Source organism: Sparus aurata, chromosome 3, assembly GCF_900880675.1.
Source record: "Sparus aurata chromosome 3, fSpaAur1.1, whole genome shotgun sequence".
Lineage (NCBI taxonomy): Eukaryota > Metazoa > Chordata > Actinopteri > Spariformes > Sparidae > Sparus > Sparus aurata.
The window spans coordinates 16,648,146-16,667,188 of record NC_044189.1 but is presented as its reverse complement, the minus strand read 5'-3'; the positions used below and the strand labels follow the sequence as shown (position 1 = coordinate 16,667,188).

Below are 19,043 nucleotides of genomic sequence, written 5' to 3'. Positions count from 1 at the left end.
TACTGTTGTTGTTAGTGCTAGGAAACAGCGCTTACTGAGAGAAAACAGTGAAAAATTCTAATGTCCTATTCGGAAGTCAAATTGTCCTCAAATTTCTTAATTTTTCCAACCAACATGATAAAACCTAAATATATTCAGTTTCAAATGTTAAATCAGCAAAGAAAACCACCCAATTTGAGAAGCTCAAACAAGAGAATATCGGGCACATTTCCTTGACAAAAGGTTTATCAAACAGCTAATTAATCAAGCAATTGTTTCAGCACTAAATTGTTTTCATTTTTAAAAAGTCAGAAAACAGTGAATAAGACTAGCTTCACGCTAGCAGCTGTGTGAGGCTGCACCAGTCGAGCTTTGAGCTACATGCTAACTGTAACAAGCTAACATGGTCACTGTAAGAATGCTTACACGCTGATGTTGGGCAGGTATAAAATGTATATGTTCACCATTTTAGTTTAGTGTGTAAGCATGCTAACATTTGCAGATAAGTACTGAACAAAGTACAGCTTGCAGGTCCTAAATCAGAGTTCTGGAAAAATGAACATTTCGACCTGATAACAGAGCTCGACCAAACGTTTGGGGTTCATCAACATTTTTACAGTTCATCCAGAGAGAAACAGATATGTGCTGTGCCAGTTACAATTTGTGACAATCCCACCGACAGGTGTTGAGAAATTTCACTTAAAACCACAAATGTGAGCCTCATGATAAGATAAGCTAAATGAAAAATCACCAGAGTGATGTAGGTTTTAACCCTCTAAGCACCATATAATTATCTCTACCAAATGTCATGGCAATCCATCCGGAAGTTGGACCAAGCGCTGCTAAAAAATTGTCTGCTCTAATTTCTCACAAAGCGGCGTCTTAAAATTGTTTGTTTTGTCTGGCTGATAGTCCGAAAGCCAAAGATGTTTAGCTTAATGAGCAATTCCTCACATTTGACAAGCTGTGACAACCAAATATTTTGCTTTATAAATTACTTTAGATAATCTTTGATCAATATTGCTGTAGTTTAATAATATCAGCAGTATTTTGGGCTGAGTGTTTGCTTTACATTTGAGTATTGATAGCTGCACACTGAAGGCTCTCCATCTGTAACTGTCTCCCATCGATCATTTCGAGGCGTCCTCCCTTCTCATCACTGCGCCTCAATCCAGGCCTATTTCATCTGTGGAAAAACAAAAGTGCAAGCTCGCCCTGCGACCTCTGCTAAGGTCAGGGGACAGAGATTAGTCGTATATCGTCCGGGAGTTGAACCTCTGAAGTGAGTGACCTCAGCCTCCTGTCACGTTGAGGCTGATCCCTCCTCTCTCTTCATTCATCTCTCTGTCTTTCTCTCAACCTCAACGCCATATCCCTGCCATGTTTAAACACTCACCGTAGCACTCACTAAGTCATACAGGGTCAGCTAATACTACTATCAAATGCATGCACTTAAGAGACACCGCCCATACTGCAGTGCAAAGATATACATTTCCAATCTACAGCTCATACCACGCTCGCTTCAGAGAGTACTGTTACTGTATAAACTTATTCTGGCCTGTCAAAGCACTTTATGAGCGTATTTCCCTCTTGTTTTACTTCATACTTTATTTCAGTGTTTGGTCTCCACTGACTCCTAAAGGAAACATCTGGATTTTTAGCTGCTAAATGCTTCACTGTGTTCACTTGCTAGTTGCTAAGTTTGTCTTGTATCTGTTTGCTGCTGGGGAGGTAGTTCACAGTGGATTTGTCAGAGATTTTTCACTGAAACGGCTCTAAGCTGCGGCTGGAAAAGACGAGTTAATTTGACGTCTGGAAACCAAAACAATGAGCTGAAAGGTGCTAAAACACTCCACAGCGTTGAGTTGAACTGAAGAGTCGGCTGGTGATTTCTCTGTTGGAAATAGGGTGAATGGTGTCTCTGCCCGCCCCCCATCACTTGTTTATGCTCTATGTAACTTCAGTGAGAGTGTAGGATCACAGCGTTACATGAATGTTTACTTTAACATTCAAGTTTTCAACACATGACATTGTTACGATCTAATGATTTTCGTTTGTATTCAGCACCTACATTACATCTGACGCGTTGTTACAGATCTGGGATTTGTGTTTCCGAAAAACAGTGGGGGGTGCCAAATCACACAATATATCCATTTCTACATAATGTTGCTTTAACTTAGGTAAAGTTTTGAATGCAGAAATGTATACATTGAAATGCAGTTGCACGGTACCGATTTCAGTGAAGTAGTGGAGTTTGATACTTTTGCCATCACTGCATTTTGTACCTAGATCCAGCTTGATGCACACTAAGTAGTACCATGCGGTGATGCCAACAACAAAGGGCTCAGTTTTGCTTCAGGTATTGGAAAACAGTCAGTCCACTGCTGAATATGTGACCAAAACAAACTTATCTTCTCAGCAATCTTAAGCCCATCCTGAAGCCCTATGGAGCTGTGCCTTTACTAGCCTGTGTGATACTAATTGCGGACAAAAACACATGCACACAGAGAAGCAGCAGAGGCTCCTCCCCGGCTCCAGACAGAAGAAACCTGATGCCTTTAAAAGCCAATAAAAGCATAATGGAATCTAGAAACCCGAGCATCTCAGTCCATCACATCTCAGCGTGAGGTGGAGCTGAAACGCTATATGTACCTCCTGCAAATGAAATTGACTTGAAGTCGTTTTGGCTCCTGACACGCCGAGGTTATGGGCTTCACAAAGTGGAGGGATGAGAGTGTGTGTGTGTGTGTGTGTGTGTGTGTGTGTGTGTGTGTGTTTCACGCTTTGAGAGTAAATGTGTGTGTGAAGTCCTGGTGATCTCAAACACTGAAAGTGCCGAAAAGTACTGAAAAGACGTCTCAGTGCAAGCATGGTGCCAGTGTGTGTGTGTGTGTGTGTGTGTGTGTGTGTGTGTGTGTGTGTGTGTGTGTGTGTGTGCTGTATTCCAAGGATCAGTTTTACAATGAAGGCCGTTGCTATGGGCAACCTTTGCCTTTCACAGAAATTCCTGTCTCCCAGTGAGAAGCTTCCAGACACACACACACACACACACACACACACACACACACACACTCACACACTTTTAAGAGCTCCAACTACATAAGCAAAGGTGTTATGTAACGTCAAATAAACAACCCTTAAAAAGCCAACATCAAAACAGTCTGCTCCTCCAGCTCCACCCTCTATCTGTCCCTCAGATGCCCCCCCCATCCCCGGATCCACAATCTCTGTGCCAGTGTATCCCTGTCCTCGCCCCATTTTCCTTTCATCTTAAACTCCATTCCATATCTCCGGGCTAGCCCCCTAAATTCAGCGTGACTCCTAAAAACACACACACATCTTTAAATAAACACACACCCCGCCCCCAAGGCGGCACCGGCGCCTACCCCAGGGGCCCCTTTTACAAGTCCCCCATACACACAACCACCTCCAGGACATACTGGGGCTGCAAAGGCTACTCTGCTGTTTGCTTATTTCAGTTTTTGGGAGCTGGTGTGTGTTTAAATGTGCATCATCTGTGTTTATCCAAACCTTTAATATGTAACCACCACCCCCCTTGTGTCTCGACATGTTCAATTTACGATATTATACGTGTGAATTCAGGGTATGGCGGGCAGGAGGAGTGCGTCATTGTATGTAATTACAGTGTGTGTCTGGATGGGTATAATAACAGGTTTTGCATGTGGTGCATGTGTACAGGCACACACAAATGCCCCTCAGACCTACAGTATCACAGTGTGTGTGTGTGTGTTTTTATGTGATTTTGGGGGCTCGAATAGGGCCAGCTCTGCATTTTGCCTCTGTTTCAGGAGCTATAAACAGCTGCACTTTCTGCCTGCGCCACATAGCTAACTAACCACAACGAGACGCAACGAGCTCCCCTCCACCGCACGCATCACCCGGGGCCAAAATCATCTGTATGTTGCCCTCAATTTCCCTCCACCACTGCATTTTGTTCCCATTCGTTATAAAAGGAAACTGTAAGATGACAGCCGTATTCGGCTGGATCTGCGCTGTGAATGCAATCCTGGTTTTTGGCAACGCATGAAGCACTGCCATTGTGAGACATGCAGTGCCAGTTGGAGTCATTTTAAAACAATCTGGGAGCGTGGAATATATAATTATGTATACTTGTGTAAAAGGAGAAGGGGAAAACATCAAATTGAGGGACAGGGAAAGAACTGAAGCAGAGAAAGAATCTGTGTTTGTCGCTGGAATGTCATGTTCTGACAAAGCGAACACAGGTGTGTCCTCTGCTGCAACATTTGCGGTTACTCAGGTAGAAACCTGATCTAAAGCTGACATCAGGCTTTGCACTATACATTTGATCCTATAGCTGCATTGTGAGTGTGTGTGTCAGCTAGTTTTACCCGGTTTACAGCCACAGAGCCTCGATTTTATACCTGAGCTGACTGCACTGAGCTTTCACACAGGAGCTGATTTGTTCCAGATTTTTAAATTTAGGATGAAAAAAAATGCACGATTATAAAAGTGTGACATTAAACCTGCAAGCTGACAATGAGAGGGTGTGACAGTGTGTGTGTGTGTGTGTGTGTATGTGTGTGTGTGTGTGTGAGGGTTATATGACAATTACCAGCATCTATGTGGCAGAGAAAAGACCATGGTGTGTGTTATGTCTGTAGGAACAATGGGTGCAGCTCACCTACCACTAAGAAGCAGGAAGTCAGATAACAATAGCAGGCAAAGGTAGTTATATAGACACAGTGATTCACACACACACACACACGAACACACACACACACACACACACTAGTGGAAGATTTACTGGCCAAAGATGATTCTTTTTTGGTTGATTTTCTGGCTGGTCCAGTCAGAGATCCCCTCTAGGCGAGCCGGGCAGATAGAAAGCTTCATTGTGATTGACTTCAAATGCATTCTTCAGTAACCCGAGAGGCTGCTGCTGCTGCTGCTGCTGCTGCACAATGCCTGACACACACACACACACACACACACATACACACACACACTCGAGCAGTTCTATCTCCTATAGCTGATACAGTCGACGCAATGCTGCTCTGCTTTGCAGAAATAATCGTTAATTGTGCTTTTTAATATGTGAGATTTTATCGGGGCGAGTGTTCTCGGCTGCTGCAGCATCTCTGAGCCTTCAAACTGTGAAGAATAATTTGAATACTCCCTCTGCTTTCTGGCACCATCTGTGAGTCCCACTCCTCTAGCTGTCCCTCCATTTACTGCATCCACAGTGTCGGAGGAGGAGAGGGAAGAGGAAAACAATGAAAGAGACACCGAGGTTGTCCGTTGTATTCTTATTTCATGTCCCCTTTTCACACTCTTTCCTCAGAAATGGAAGAATCACCTTCAAGGTACCACATGTAATTTTAGTTCAAACATACCAAACATTTACAATATAACAGTACTGATGTTATGTCAAGGAAATCTTTGTATTGTGTTGAAGAGATGTCCACTCAAGCTAGCATGCTAGCCAGCTAGCTAAAGGTCGGTAAATTACTTTCTCCCAGCAGTCCAAAGCTCCTGTTCTAGCGGTGTAAGAATCAATACCCCCTGGCAGTCCAGCTAGCTGCTCAGCTAACTGAGCTAACAAGCTAACAGTAGCTACAATCATGGATGTATGAACACAACACTGTTAGCAGCAGTTAGCAGTTACTCTAGTATAGGCTGCCCCTGTTTGTTGGGAGTATGAATACAAGGTGGCTAATTCTTATCCAATGCACATTTAAATATTTTGACTTACATTTTGACTTCCTCACATTAAACTTTACAGTCCAAAATTCAAAGACTCTTCATTTTCTGTCATAAATAACAAAGAAAAGCAGCAATTCCTTAAATTTAAGAAGCTGGAACCGGCAAATGCTTGACTTCTGTGCTTGAAAAATGACTAAAACGATCAATAGACAATTGGAAAATAATTTTCTAATCAACTTATTCCTCAGCTCTAAGTGACATTTTAAAATGAACCATCGGGAAAGTCCCAAAATATAGGCAAAAAAATGTCCAAGCTGCGCAAAAAGCTGTGTTAAGACCTCACATGAGCAGATCCACACCCTTAAACTAAATGTGTATTATTGTTGCAATGAATGGCTTAAACTTCAATGTGGGTGTCCTGAAGTGCTGGTTGTCAAACGTGTCACCAGGCACTTGAACGCAGCATGATAGTAATAATCATCTGGCAGGGATTTGAGACCCAGATCATCCTCAAAATGAGGTAAACTGATCTTTACGGGAAAGGTTTTCTAACCAACCTGCAGTTTAATTCACTGTGGGTGGAGGGCCCACGCTTCATGCTGCTAATCATGGCTGTCTGCGTGTCCACTCCTCTCCAGAGCAGTCTGACCTCAGCTGATAAGAGCTGGACAGTGGGAACAAACTGACAGGAGGGCACCGTTGATAACCCTCTACCTGGAAAGGGTCAGACCGCTTGGCGCACGTCCTCCGACTAATTGCGCACTTACAGGAAAACCTGCAGTCGGTTTACTGTTTGTATTGTTCCACGCCCATCTTTCTTTCCGGAGTGGATCCCCGACCCTGTCAGCAGTGACCTCTAATCTCCCTCCATCTTTTGCTTTTCTTTCCGCCTCGTCTCACTCGCCGCCGCCCTGCTCTGCCCCTCTTACCAGCTGGGGGAGATTGGACGACAGCCAACCTGGACGCTAACACACTTACAGTCAGACAAGGAGATGTGAGAGAGATAGAGGGCAGCCAGTGTGTGTGTGTGAGTGTGTGCTCGTGTGAGTAGGTTACCAGGTGACGGCCTGGTTAAGACACCTGCCACCCTTAGCAGAGATTAGCACAGAAAGCCTGTGCACAGTCACACCACTCGCAGACTTCAAGACACCTTTGAACGCACACACAGACACACACACAGACACAGTCGGGTGTCCAGACAGTATCTTGTAGCGATGACGTCAGGTGCACTCCTGCGAACATTAACACCTGCACGCTACAGCCAATGAGGTCAACACAATCCTGTCTCTGTCTACCTTTGCAGTCCTAAAGAATCTCAAGTATTCATTGGAACCCAGAACCCTCCTGACATCCATGTTTTGCATGTTATCTGTGGTATATTGCAGACTAATTTTAACTCCAGAGTTTGGTTGTTGGTCCAAACTATTTTGTGTACACTTGAGATGAAGACAATAAAGTCTGAATCTCCTCCAAAGCCTCCTGCCACAGCAGATCCACAGTAGCCAGGTTTCTGTCTGAATGTAGGGCGGAAAATCTGCACGAAAAATACGCTACCTGCGAAACATTAGGGGAACAGGAAGGAAAACAGGAACGGATATTAATAAAAGAATAAGTTATTCAGCTATTATCTACTATCAGCAGACGGGGGCGCATGCTAACACTTTTAGCTGAGCAGCTTTCAGCAAAGGTTGTAAATAGTGTCTTTTCAACTCAATCTGGGATGTCTCGGCTTCTGGAGACTTCTGTCTGAAGCCATTTTATGTTTTCTCAGTTATCCCCATCTACTTCGGTTGTTTAGGAGAATGCTGCTACACCTGTTTGGTGCAGGTTTGGTTTGGTTCACTTGACTGAATCAGGGAGAGTGAGTGGGTAATGAATGAGTCATTTTTTGGGTGAACTTATCCCTTCATCTAGATGTTACTATTGACCTTTTTTGAAACGTATTGTTTGCTTTTGTTCATTTTTTGAGTGACAATTTTTGTGTTTGTCTCCACTGTAGGTTTCTTCTGTTTGTGTAAAGTCCCTTTACTTGCATTCTGACTTCTGGCTGGTGTCGCGATCCACTGTTGACACTGTGTAACTTAGCTTGTTGCCTTTTTTTGTTGTTGTTTTTTGCGAAAGAAAGTCTAGCTAACACTTTGTAGAAGCTAACGAGGAAGTTTCAATATTGGTATTTTAACGAGATAAACAGCTGCTGGCGCTATTCTCCATTAATCACTGCGGGGGAGGAGGCGATGTGATTAAAGCTCCAATCAAACCTTCAGAGGGTGCAAAAGAATGAAGAAAACATGACGTAGAAATGGCATTTATGTTTGTTTCATGTGTTAATTTCAGGCGCATGACAGACTCATCGTTGCTCCATGCAGATCTGACGTTTTTATCCCCCCTTCGGCAGATGTTTAAGTCTAATGATTTGTGTATGTCGTGACTCATTCGCTGCGTCTGTCTTCAAAAGATATGGTGACATTTCCACCTCAACCAAAGACGTGAACCATTACCTTTTTTTGTATTAGGACTATTCTGTTGTGCATATATTTCAAGGGCTTTACTTATCTCAAAAGTATGCTTTTATTTTTATGTACGCACTGTGCAGCTGTTTAGGTGAAAAACAAACAAATGTATGATAAAAATGTACATATATCTAAATATTTGTCAGAAAGGGTCATCTGATCTGTAGATCCCCAAGTAAAGCATCTCCATTTGTTAGTGCCTAACCGTGGCCCAGGTTCCCAAGAATTCCTCTCAGCTCACTGTTGATGCTATGAAACTTAACTATGAGCTGTGACGCTATTAAACAATATTAAAAAAAAAAAAAAATCAGAGGCCATATCTGAAGTAAGAAATATGCAAGATTTTCACACAATACAGTAATGAAAGAAAAAAAAATCCCTCGCCCTGTGGGTTAAAAACATTCAGCATCCATCAGAATCTCTCTCAAGCTATATTCCTAATGCGCACATTTACTGTCACCGTTTTGATGAATGTCTCCTCCTGTGAAATAATAAGTAATTTCGGCACCCTGGGCCTCTTTTTTCCAGCAGTAAGCCGAGTCAAATAGCTCCAAATTTAAAAGTTAAATTATCATTTAGTGTCGAGAGATTCTTTGCGGTAACAGCTGCAGCGGGGGGTCATAAGCAGGCATCACTTAGTGTTTGCAAGAAGGAACCTGCTGAGCAATTTTACACTGATTAGCCGTTTAAATGATGGGACCGCGGTTCTGGGTGTCTCGGATAAAATCACACTACACAGGGATTAATAGAATGAGAACGTTAGATGCCACTTTTGAGCCTAATACTTGGTTATAAAACAAACATTAAGTGAATTACGAGAGTTATAGCCACTGATGTTATTTTTAAATATATAAAGATCCAAACTAAAATGATCCCTGTGCTCATGAGGCTGTTAGTAGCACTGAGTGGGAAGGTAGAAATTTGAATTAGTCCCTTGCCAGACACATTTCTGATCTTCCCCTGCATGTTTGTCTCAGTTTTCCACGCATGAGCGCTCCCCGTGACCGACGAACGTGAACCACCGAGCGAGAACTGTAAACATGTTCATGTACAACAGCCAGGAAACGAGCGAAACGCTTTTTCCTCCCTCGTCTATTTTTAGCGCTTTCTGCCGATCAAATTCCTGATAGCGCTACTGTGGCTGATCCAAATCACAGCCACGTCGGCCGTATTAGTTCCCCCGCACAAAACCTGTGGGAGGATGGCGTGACACTGGCTCCAGTTTTGTTATTCCTGCCCGCTCTGGCCCCTAAAGCTGCTGGTGCCTCAGTGCAGCACCAAAACCACAGCTGAAGAGCGACCGGGCACTAATATTATCTTTCTAATATTATCTTGAGTCATAAGGACAAAGATGATCTAAGTGATGAATGCCTGTATGGAAAGTCGTGCATTTGCTAAATACGGCAGACGGTGCAGCGAATGGCTTGGTCGTAGGGCTGCAACGACGGAACAGGTGCACAGTGGAGGAAACAACTCACGCGCCTGAGTTCACTGGAAAGCAATTTAAATCTATTTTCATGCAGAAAGGCCTTTAACAATTATCTCATATATCTGTTACAAAACAATAGACCCAGATCCATTTATGGCAGTGTTGAGTGTCCCTTCAACAGAGCGTAGAATGGCTTGGTATCAGTCAAAGGCTACACAGCGTTTTGCTTCATTGTTAGCCCGATCATTAATCCTCATTAGGTGGAACGCTGCCTGCCCACCCTCTTTTATACAGATGATTCTGGAGGTCACGGCGTGTCTTAAATTTGAGTAAGCGATGTTCACTTTAAACAAATCACCTGAAAAACATAATAGAAACCGGTTTCCCTTCATTGATTATGTGAGGAATTCATCCTTTCCAACAACTAAAGTCAATCACAAGTAGACGTTTTGAGCTCCTGTCTACATAATTGTGCTCTGTTTCTCTGCTATTATTATCTAAGTGGCGGGGGTCCACCATTATTATAGTGATTATCGATTCATCATTGATATATACAATATATAAGCATGCTGAATGTTTTTTCCATTACAAAACGGTAAGCCAAATTGTTTTTAAATTTCATTTGTGGTAACAGTTTATTTATCTACGGCTGCTGCTTCACGTTATAAATGTACAACATGAGGTGCCTTTATTGTTTATTGTGAAGGACTCACAGGAAACACAATATATCTGTTACCAAGCTCAAGGCAGATTTGGATCCTCTACCTGAAAATCATCTACAACACAGAAATGTCTTTATTTTTTACAACACTAATTGGATAAACAAATAACTAAATGTAAAAAAGGACTTGTAATTTTAATATTGAATATTCTGTTTGTGTTTGATCGGCTGACCGGGGTGCTGAAGGAGCAGCGGTTCGGGCCCCCGGGGATTGAGTGTTTAACCTTTAATGCCTCAGTATCTGTGACAAAACGAGCAGCTGACACTGAAACTCACTGCAGACACAGTGGAGGTCACATGACTGTGTAGTGACACATCAGCTGGTCTCAGACCGTGTAATGGACTGGAGCTGTGAGACCGCCACACACACACACACACACACACACACACACACAAACACACACACATAGATACACACACTAATGCATGGATCCAGTCAGCTCTTTGGTGAGTATATAGGGGCAGTATGACGGTAGGAGGGGGTGATACAGAGAGATGTATATCTGTATGTAGGACCCAGCTGTTACACTAATCTGACAATCCAACAGGATTAAATCCCACATCTGAAGGCCACCTCACACAGACACACACACAGAAACTCACACACGAGGCCTCTCTGCGTGGAATCCTCCTCTATTATATATGACCTTATGAAACATGCATCTCTGAGAGAGAGAGTGTGTGTGTGTGTGTGTGTGTGTGTGTGTTTGCCTGTGTATGTGTGTGTGTGTGTGTGTGTGTGTGTGTGTTTCACAGTCCTGCTGCCAGAAATGCCTTGAGATTCTGACACAACTGCTGCTCCCACACTCACACACAATACGCCACCATGTATTTGTGTGCCTATGATGGTGTGTGTTAGAAGATTTGTCTGTGGTGTTCTGGGAGTGCCAGTGTGAGTGTGTATGTGTATTGATGTTTGGTTGGAGAAATGTTGCAGTGAGCGGTGAATGCTGCTGGTTGGCTGGTGGGTCAATGACAGCGTTTTTGTGGCTGCTTCTATGAAGTGCCAGAGAGAGAGAGAGAGGAGAAGGAGCCGGGCTGAATACGGATTTGTGTGTGTGTGTGTGTGTGTGTGTGTGTGTGTGTGTGTGTGTGTGTGTGTGTGAGTGTGTGTGTGTGTGATTATAGCCTGGCTCAATGGGCCTATTTCTGCAGGGCCAGTGGGAGGGCGTGGCGCCTGTGGCTGGAACTTTTCTCGTGTTTCTAAGGAACTTTTCAAAAGGGCTCAGAAATGTGGCTGCGTGTGAGAGAGAGCGCCCCGCGGACCATGATGCCTTTGTGCGGCGGAGAGCGAGAGAGAAGGGGCACTCAGAGTACACTCAGAAACGGTAATCAATGGTCCCTTTTCAGCCCCGGATCGAAAAACCTTAAAACACTCACACACACACGGGAAAATCCACACACAAACAGACGATGATGAGAATCACATTCTGCCCATTCACAGTGATGTGAATCACAAGGCATCATCTGCGTGTGTGTGTAATTACAGCTTGCGTAATCAGGCTAATGACAGTCATGCGACTTCTACAGACCCTCAGGAAGGAATAGCAAGGATAAGGAGAGAAATCGATGCATACAAGGCAGAGTTTTAGACAGGAAACACACTTGAGAGGAAGAGAAAAGCGAGGGGTGATGACGGGATGGATGGACCTAGAGGCAGGGAGGGTGGAGAATGAGAGAGGAGTGTTTTTGTCTTTGATGCTCAGGAGAAAAAAATCCAATCAGCCCAGTGTAATTCAATCTGGAATGGAAAGATGCACCTTTGCGAGTGTGTGTGTGCAGAGGGCATGATGCATATTATTATCATACCATACCTCTCATTTTCTCTCACACACACAGAGGAGGTAAACAAATTGCTGCTCCGGGGCCACCCCGAGCAGCTGACCTTGCTATGCTCTCTTGGCTCCCTACCATTGGTTGACTGACTTTGGCGTGGTGGCAGCCGGTCCCAAGTGTCAAAGCAGTTTCCAGCCATTATACCGGAGGCCAAGTGACTGCCAGCGTGGCCAGATAGCCGATTGATTCTTCATGTATCATAACAGCCCTTGATATGGAACACTAATTATGCAGGTTGTGAGATCTGGCGGCGCAGTCATCTCAGCATATGGTCTGTGTCTTAATGGGCCGAGCAGACCGACTGCTTGTGACCTAATCAGATATTTATCATGAGATGCTGATTAACTAATCAATGTCAGAAGACTTGAACGAGTCCTGAGCCAATGAGAAACCAGAGGGAAATAAGACATTTGTCCTATTTTTAAATGAAAGGCTCTTGTGTTGTCTCTGTGGATGTTACTTTGTATTTTGCGTCATCTCATGTGAGCGTATTTAATGGACGATGTATGACTGGCCGCTAACCTGTGATCAGGACCTGCCGCAGCGGTCACAAGATGTTCCACGACCACATGTATTACATGTTGCTATTCATGTCACTTCCTATATTCCTTTTTTTCAGTGCTTGTCTGTTGCAGCTAGAACAGTGGAAGGCAAACAGTCAAACAAAAATCGAAAAGACACTAAATTACTTTTATTCATCATTTCTTTATCTATTTTTTTTTGTGTCAATTGCTTTTCCGGCCTTTCAGGCTCTATAAGATGAAACCATTTGAGCAGCAAAAATCACTGAATTGGTCACATTTTTAAGGAAAAGTTCTACATTTTGTATCAAATGTGTTCTTTTGCTTTTTCGGTGGATGACAGCTGAGTGTTGCAGAACATCCAAAAGTCTTGTAGTTGCCAGATATGGTACTGTTGTACCTGGGAGGAGACAATCATACAATCGCGTCGGGCAACCCTCACTGTTGTGTTGGGATAAACTGTGGTTAATCAATCAATCAATTTATAGATGCTGGTCGACAAATGTATTCACTATGGACAGAGCAAGGCTAGTGGTTTTCCACTGCCTCTAGTCTTTATGCTAAGCTAAGCTAACCACGTTGAATGGAGGTCAGCAAAAATGATTGCTGTTAAGGTCATACATGGAAAAGTCGATAAGAAATGCATGTCCATAGGGTAATTATCGTGAAAAGAAATCATCTCTCTTTGGACAAAGAAGAGGAATATATCCCAAAAATCTTGAACTAGTCCTTTAAAAGGGACCAATTTCCTTCTACTGAACTACATCTGCCAACCATATCACTGAGCAGAAGGAAGCGTTCATCCATTCGCGGTCGAGAGGACGTGCACGTGATGGTGAGAGATGTGAACATTAATGTTAACTTTTAGGGGCTTTGAGCACCACAAGCCGAGTGCCATCGAGTTCCATTATGTGAGAGAAAAAGGCAGACATCCCTGAAACAATCTAGAACGTTAAATAGCACTTGAGGTGAGGAGAAAAATATCTATTTTTGATTTTGGGGTGCACTGTCCCTTTAAAAATACTACACTTCTACATGTGAGGCGATATCGATCAACGTTCCCAATGCACGCGGCGGGCAGGTGTTAGCATGAAGATGATGGGGATTAATGGATCACTCTGTTATATTATTCTGGTGGGAGCTCCCTGCTGCCACTCACACAGTGTTATCTACCTCAGCTCACGAAGAAGTACAACAAGCTTTTCAGGTGCGAGCCTATTGGTTCACCTCGGATTGCATTACACAGTTAAAGATAGCCTCATCCCTCCCGAAGGCAACGTTACTCACTAACTAATTAATTAAGAGGTGGGGTTTAAGAAAACTAATGGCTGGTGAATGATTGTCCAACACGTAGATTAGCTGCAGAGTGTTTGGGCTAACAACATCTGATGCGACGGGCTCGGCGTAATTGAGGCGTAATTGAGGCGTGATTGCGGCGCTCGTGGTCTGCTGTCGGCGTGAACCTGTGGAAACGTGGAACTGGAGGACAGGGAAATATATGGGCTGCGATACCATCTTGCTCTTACGGGCCTCCTCTCCCTTCTGTCTCGCTGTAATCCTGTCCAGGTTGTTCTCTCCATTCAATCCGTCTCAGCTGCTCTAAGCTCTTTACAGACCTGCGTTAACCACCCGTCTCTCTCTCTCTCTCTCTCTCTCTCTCTCTCTCTCCCTCCCTCCTTCTCTCTCAGCTGCTACCGGGACACCAACCCCATCCATCTCCCTTTCATTTTCTCTTTTTTTTTTTCTCCCCCGTCAGCTCTTTTATCATTCCCCTCTACCTAGAAGCCAGTCCCTCCCCATTCATCTCGCACTATTTTTCTGATGAGCCACTCATATCCTTTTTACCGCTTTTTACATATTAACAAATTCTTTTCTCTGTCTAGTTCTTTTTCCATCGGCTGTGTTTTCTTCTCCTCTTCAATCTGCTCTTTCGTTCTCCCTCCGCTGCACTTAGCCGCCTCCTCCCTTGCTTTAATATCACTTTTGTCTGCGATTGCCTCTGACCTCGTTCCCCTCTCATTCCCCTTCAAATCTCCTCTCGCTCCGTCTCCGCACAATATCTAATCACTTTCAAATCTGTCGCCACACCTTTTCTGCTTTGTTCAGGTTTTTTTTGGTTGGGGGGGAGGGCACGTCGACAGAAGCTGTTAGGTGTTAAATTACAATTTATGTTCAGTCATGACGAAGCCAAATCGTCGCCATCAGGGTTTGGCAATTTCGGAGAATGATGGGATGGAAAGAACAACAACAGCAACAAACAGAATCAAACTGGGGATATTGCAATCATACGGTATGCCTTGTAACCACGAGGCCACCCCGGCACCCCAAGATCAATAGTGTTTTGGCGCTGATAGAAATTCATCTGTAGCAGCGACAATAGAAGGAGGGAGGACAAACTGCTTTAAGATTGGAGATGGAAATGCTTTTTCTTCTTTTGCCCATGTACGTTTGTTTGCTGTAGGCTGGTTTGTCGGCAGGATTACACAAAAACTTACTGAAGAGATTTTCATGAAATTTGGATGGAGGATGTGTCTCGGCCGAGAATAGACCCCATCAACATAGCCAGATCGGGAGTTTTTCAACATTTTCGTTGACTTCTCAGTGAACAATGCAAGGATCTTGACGATCTTGACTGTTGGGTCTTGGCGGAGGTATGCGCTCTACTAAGTGACTCAAAGTTTTAATCAAATGCCTAGTTAGACTTGTAGTCTTCTTCGCTTATTCTTTCATCAGATTATTTGCTTATTCCAACTATAATTGGGCTGATTTTAGACACGAGCAACAGAACATGTGTGGCAACCGTTTAGTGAAAAGGCCTAACATTTGCTAGCTGTATCTTATACAATCTTTACACCAAAATGAGCGCATGTATGCAGTTCTTTTACGTGGATAAACCAGAAAAACATGGATTCTACCCTCTTCTTCAAAAACTGATTTCCAATTGCCAAGAGACTATTTTTTGCCCCTGATGTGTCATGACAGACATCATGAAAGCACCGGGGCACAAATAGAATCCTCTGCTTCCGTCTCTCTTTGAAACTCAAGGCCGAGTGAATGATGATGAATGATTCAAGTGCTGCTTGAATGGAGACGATGGAAGAGTATTTACACACCAACACCCAGACCTTCAGCTTGGCATCACTTTGGTAAAAGGGGTGGGGGGCAGGGAAACTTAGCGCGTCCGCCCGGGTGTCATGTTTCCATCACTGCCAGTGAGAGCTGAAGCCAATAAATACCCATCGCTACAGCGTGAATCCCACTGAAGACAAAAGCCCGATGTTAGTGGGTGTTACTGGGCTTTCTATCCAGCGTAAACTGGGTATTATGTTCTGTTTTCTCTGTGTAGCCTTTGTCTGTAAATTGAGCAGCTTTTGGTTTGACAGCTTTTGTACATCTGTAGACGTTGAACTGGAATCTGAGAAATAATGGTCATCCTTTTTCAACACTTGACAAAAGTCAATGGATTTTGATAGATAATGAAAGTCAGTCAGTTGCCACCCAAAAAAGGATTTTGCAGAAAAAGGGAATTTATATCTCTAGTTTGGTATCTGCACTAACAGTCAGGGAATTGCATGAAGCCCAACTCACCACCAATGAGAATCAAAGCAAACAGTGTGATGAACAGAAAATGAATCAGCAACTATCTTGAAAATCAATGAAGTGGTATGAATAACTTTTTCGAGCGAGAACGACACACACTTGATGCTTCCCGCTTCTCAAATGTGAGAATCTGCTGCTCTTCCAAGTCTCAGCATCATTATAAACTGAAGATTCTCCGGACAAAACAAATCAATTTCACAAATGATTAAATCACCTTTGGCTCTGGGAAACTGTGATGACTGGCGTGACTTTGGTTTTCTGGTGTTTTGTGCACGAGGCGAAGAAGAAAAAGAAAAGTTTAATCCATTGTGAAAATAACTGTTAAATTCCTTCTGTAAAAGTTATCTATAACCAAGCTAAATACAACTCAATTTTAGAATATCAAAAAAGGAAGCAATGTCAAAACTAGATATGCCTGGCCTCTATCAGCATCTCCTCCTCCACCTCCTCCTCCTCCTCCTCCTCCTCCTCCTCCTCCTCGATCTGCTGTGTCTAATGTTTCAGGGTTGTGTGACCTGTCTGTCAATCTGTCATGTGTATCTGCTTTAGTCATATCATGTCCTGTCAGACAAACGACCCACTCAGTTTAACAGGAGTTAATTATCATGTCACACATACGGCTTAATATACAATACTCTTGAGGACAAACAAACACACACGCACACGCACACACACACACACGCAGACACACTCTCAGTGTCAGTCAGCCTTTCAGACCTAGGCCTCTGCTGGCTAAGATTAGGGCTAATCCACAACTGTTGGAATGAAAGATTAAGAATGAATCACCTGCTGCCGCAAACACTCGTGTGTGTGTGTGTGTGTGTGTGTTTGATGTTGTGTGTTTGTGTATGTGTGTGTGTGTTTGATGGTGTGTGTGCATGCGCATGGAGGCGTTTAGAGAAAGGTCTCATGGGAAGGGGAGAACCTGCTGCAACCACCAAGCAATATTACAAAATCCCTACACTCCCATCTGCACACACTTTTTTCAGTGTTACACACACACACACACACACACACCCACACACCCACACACACACACACACACATCTCATTAGCTTCAGTGGCTCATTGGAACTGCAAACGCCTTTGAAAGAGCCCTTTAAAGAACCGTGGTTCAAAGGTTTACTTGAGAGAGTCCACACACACACACACACACACACACAGCGAGTTTCAATGTCAGTATTTAATTGGATCGATGTTTTTCCCTCACGGCTTGCCGATAATTGAGGGGACATGAGTAGCATGTGGGAAGCCTTTTGTTACTAAGTTCCTGTTTATTAAGACAGGCAGAATAAACGAGGAGCTCTGCAGCGACGGAGGAGGAAGAGGAGGAGGAAGGGAGCTGGTGGGTGGAGGGTGTAGAGCTGGATGGATGGAGAGAGGAAAAACGTTGCAGCAATGAGCTCCTGACCTCGTTCACTCCTCTGTCGGGACGTTGGGCTAAATAATTCAAACGCACACATACACAGTCACATGCCTCACGCGCACAGTGCTCCTCGCTCTCGTTCGCACGGGCGGCCTCCCTGTGCTTCTTCCATCGCCTCCTCTGCCTCCTCTGTTTCACATGTAAACACACATACGCACGTAAAAACACACACATATATTAAAAACCCCCCTTTGTGCAACACTCAGGAAAATCCCTTCTGGTTTGAAGCTTGAAGGCCGGATCTATAAATACTCACTTCCTGTGTCCTTCCTGTAACCAATTGAGCAACCTCTGACCAATTAAGCACACAAACACATCAGCAAGCAAACAAGTGGATCTCTGTCTCGGTGTGAATTATAATTAAATCATCATGAAGAGCTCCTCAGATAAGACAAAGTCACCATTAGAACTAAAATTGTAACTAATTCTCCATCAGGCCTGATGGAAAATATGCATCGGGGCTGGAAATCTGTAAATCAAAACTGACAAAATCTCTTTGTTATCAGAGGGGGAGATGACACGAAGGTCATTTGAAAATAGAAACTGCGACGCTGGCGGATCAAAGACGAGACAAATTGGGTGACAAGCCATTTATGCATCCAATCATGTGTATGCATGCATCTGGGAAAAATCCAGGGATTCATTGAATGTTTCTCCTTCAAGTACTGACCTGAGTCTCTCACACTGAAACCACCTGCACCCGATGTGCGATGACACATGAGAGCAATTTGTTATATAGAAAAGTACTTTCACAGATTACTGTATCGCCACACAGCAAATTCTCACTCATATAAAATGTCTTCTGTTAAGATACGGCTCGACGTTGCTCCCATTTAACTTGATCTTTACCTCTGCCTGCAGAGCCTCGGAAACAATCCCCCGGGACAACACACTCGCTATTTTCCACTGTGTCTTCATTTACCAGCACTCTCCAACACTATTAAGTGCAAACAAACTTACCGGGCTGTGAGTGGCCAAAGAGGCCATTTTCAAAGACGGGGCTCCCAGAGGAACAGTGATAGCAATTTTCAGCTAGAGGCATTCAAAAACGTCTCAGCCAATGACATGCAGCCGAGGAAACAAGCTCCAGGGCGAAGAGCACCAAAGCAGAGAAGATTTGGTGTCATTATTGGCCTACCGGAGCGAAATCTACAACCTTGTTCCAAGGTGTTACCATTTATTTTTCTCGACATCATAGAACAGCAGAGTTGGTCATACACAATATTATTTTATGGCCAAAATCAATACCTGTCAAGTGTCCACGGCTGATTGTTTAGTCTATAAAATGTGAAACACAAAACGTGAAAAATAGCCATCACATTTTCCCAGAGCCCAG

General features: G+C 43.7%; 1 protein-coding gene across 1 annotated transcript in view; it reads right to left on the bottom strand.

Annotated features, from left to right (window-relative positions):
* The window catches only part of sdc3 (syndecan 3), a 41,550-nt gene that overhangs the window by 12,370 nt on the left and 10,137 nt on the right, over positions 1 to 19,043 (bottom strand). The window lies entirely within an intron of this gene.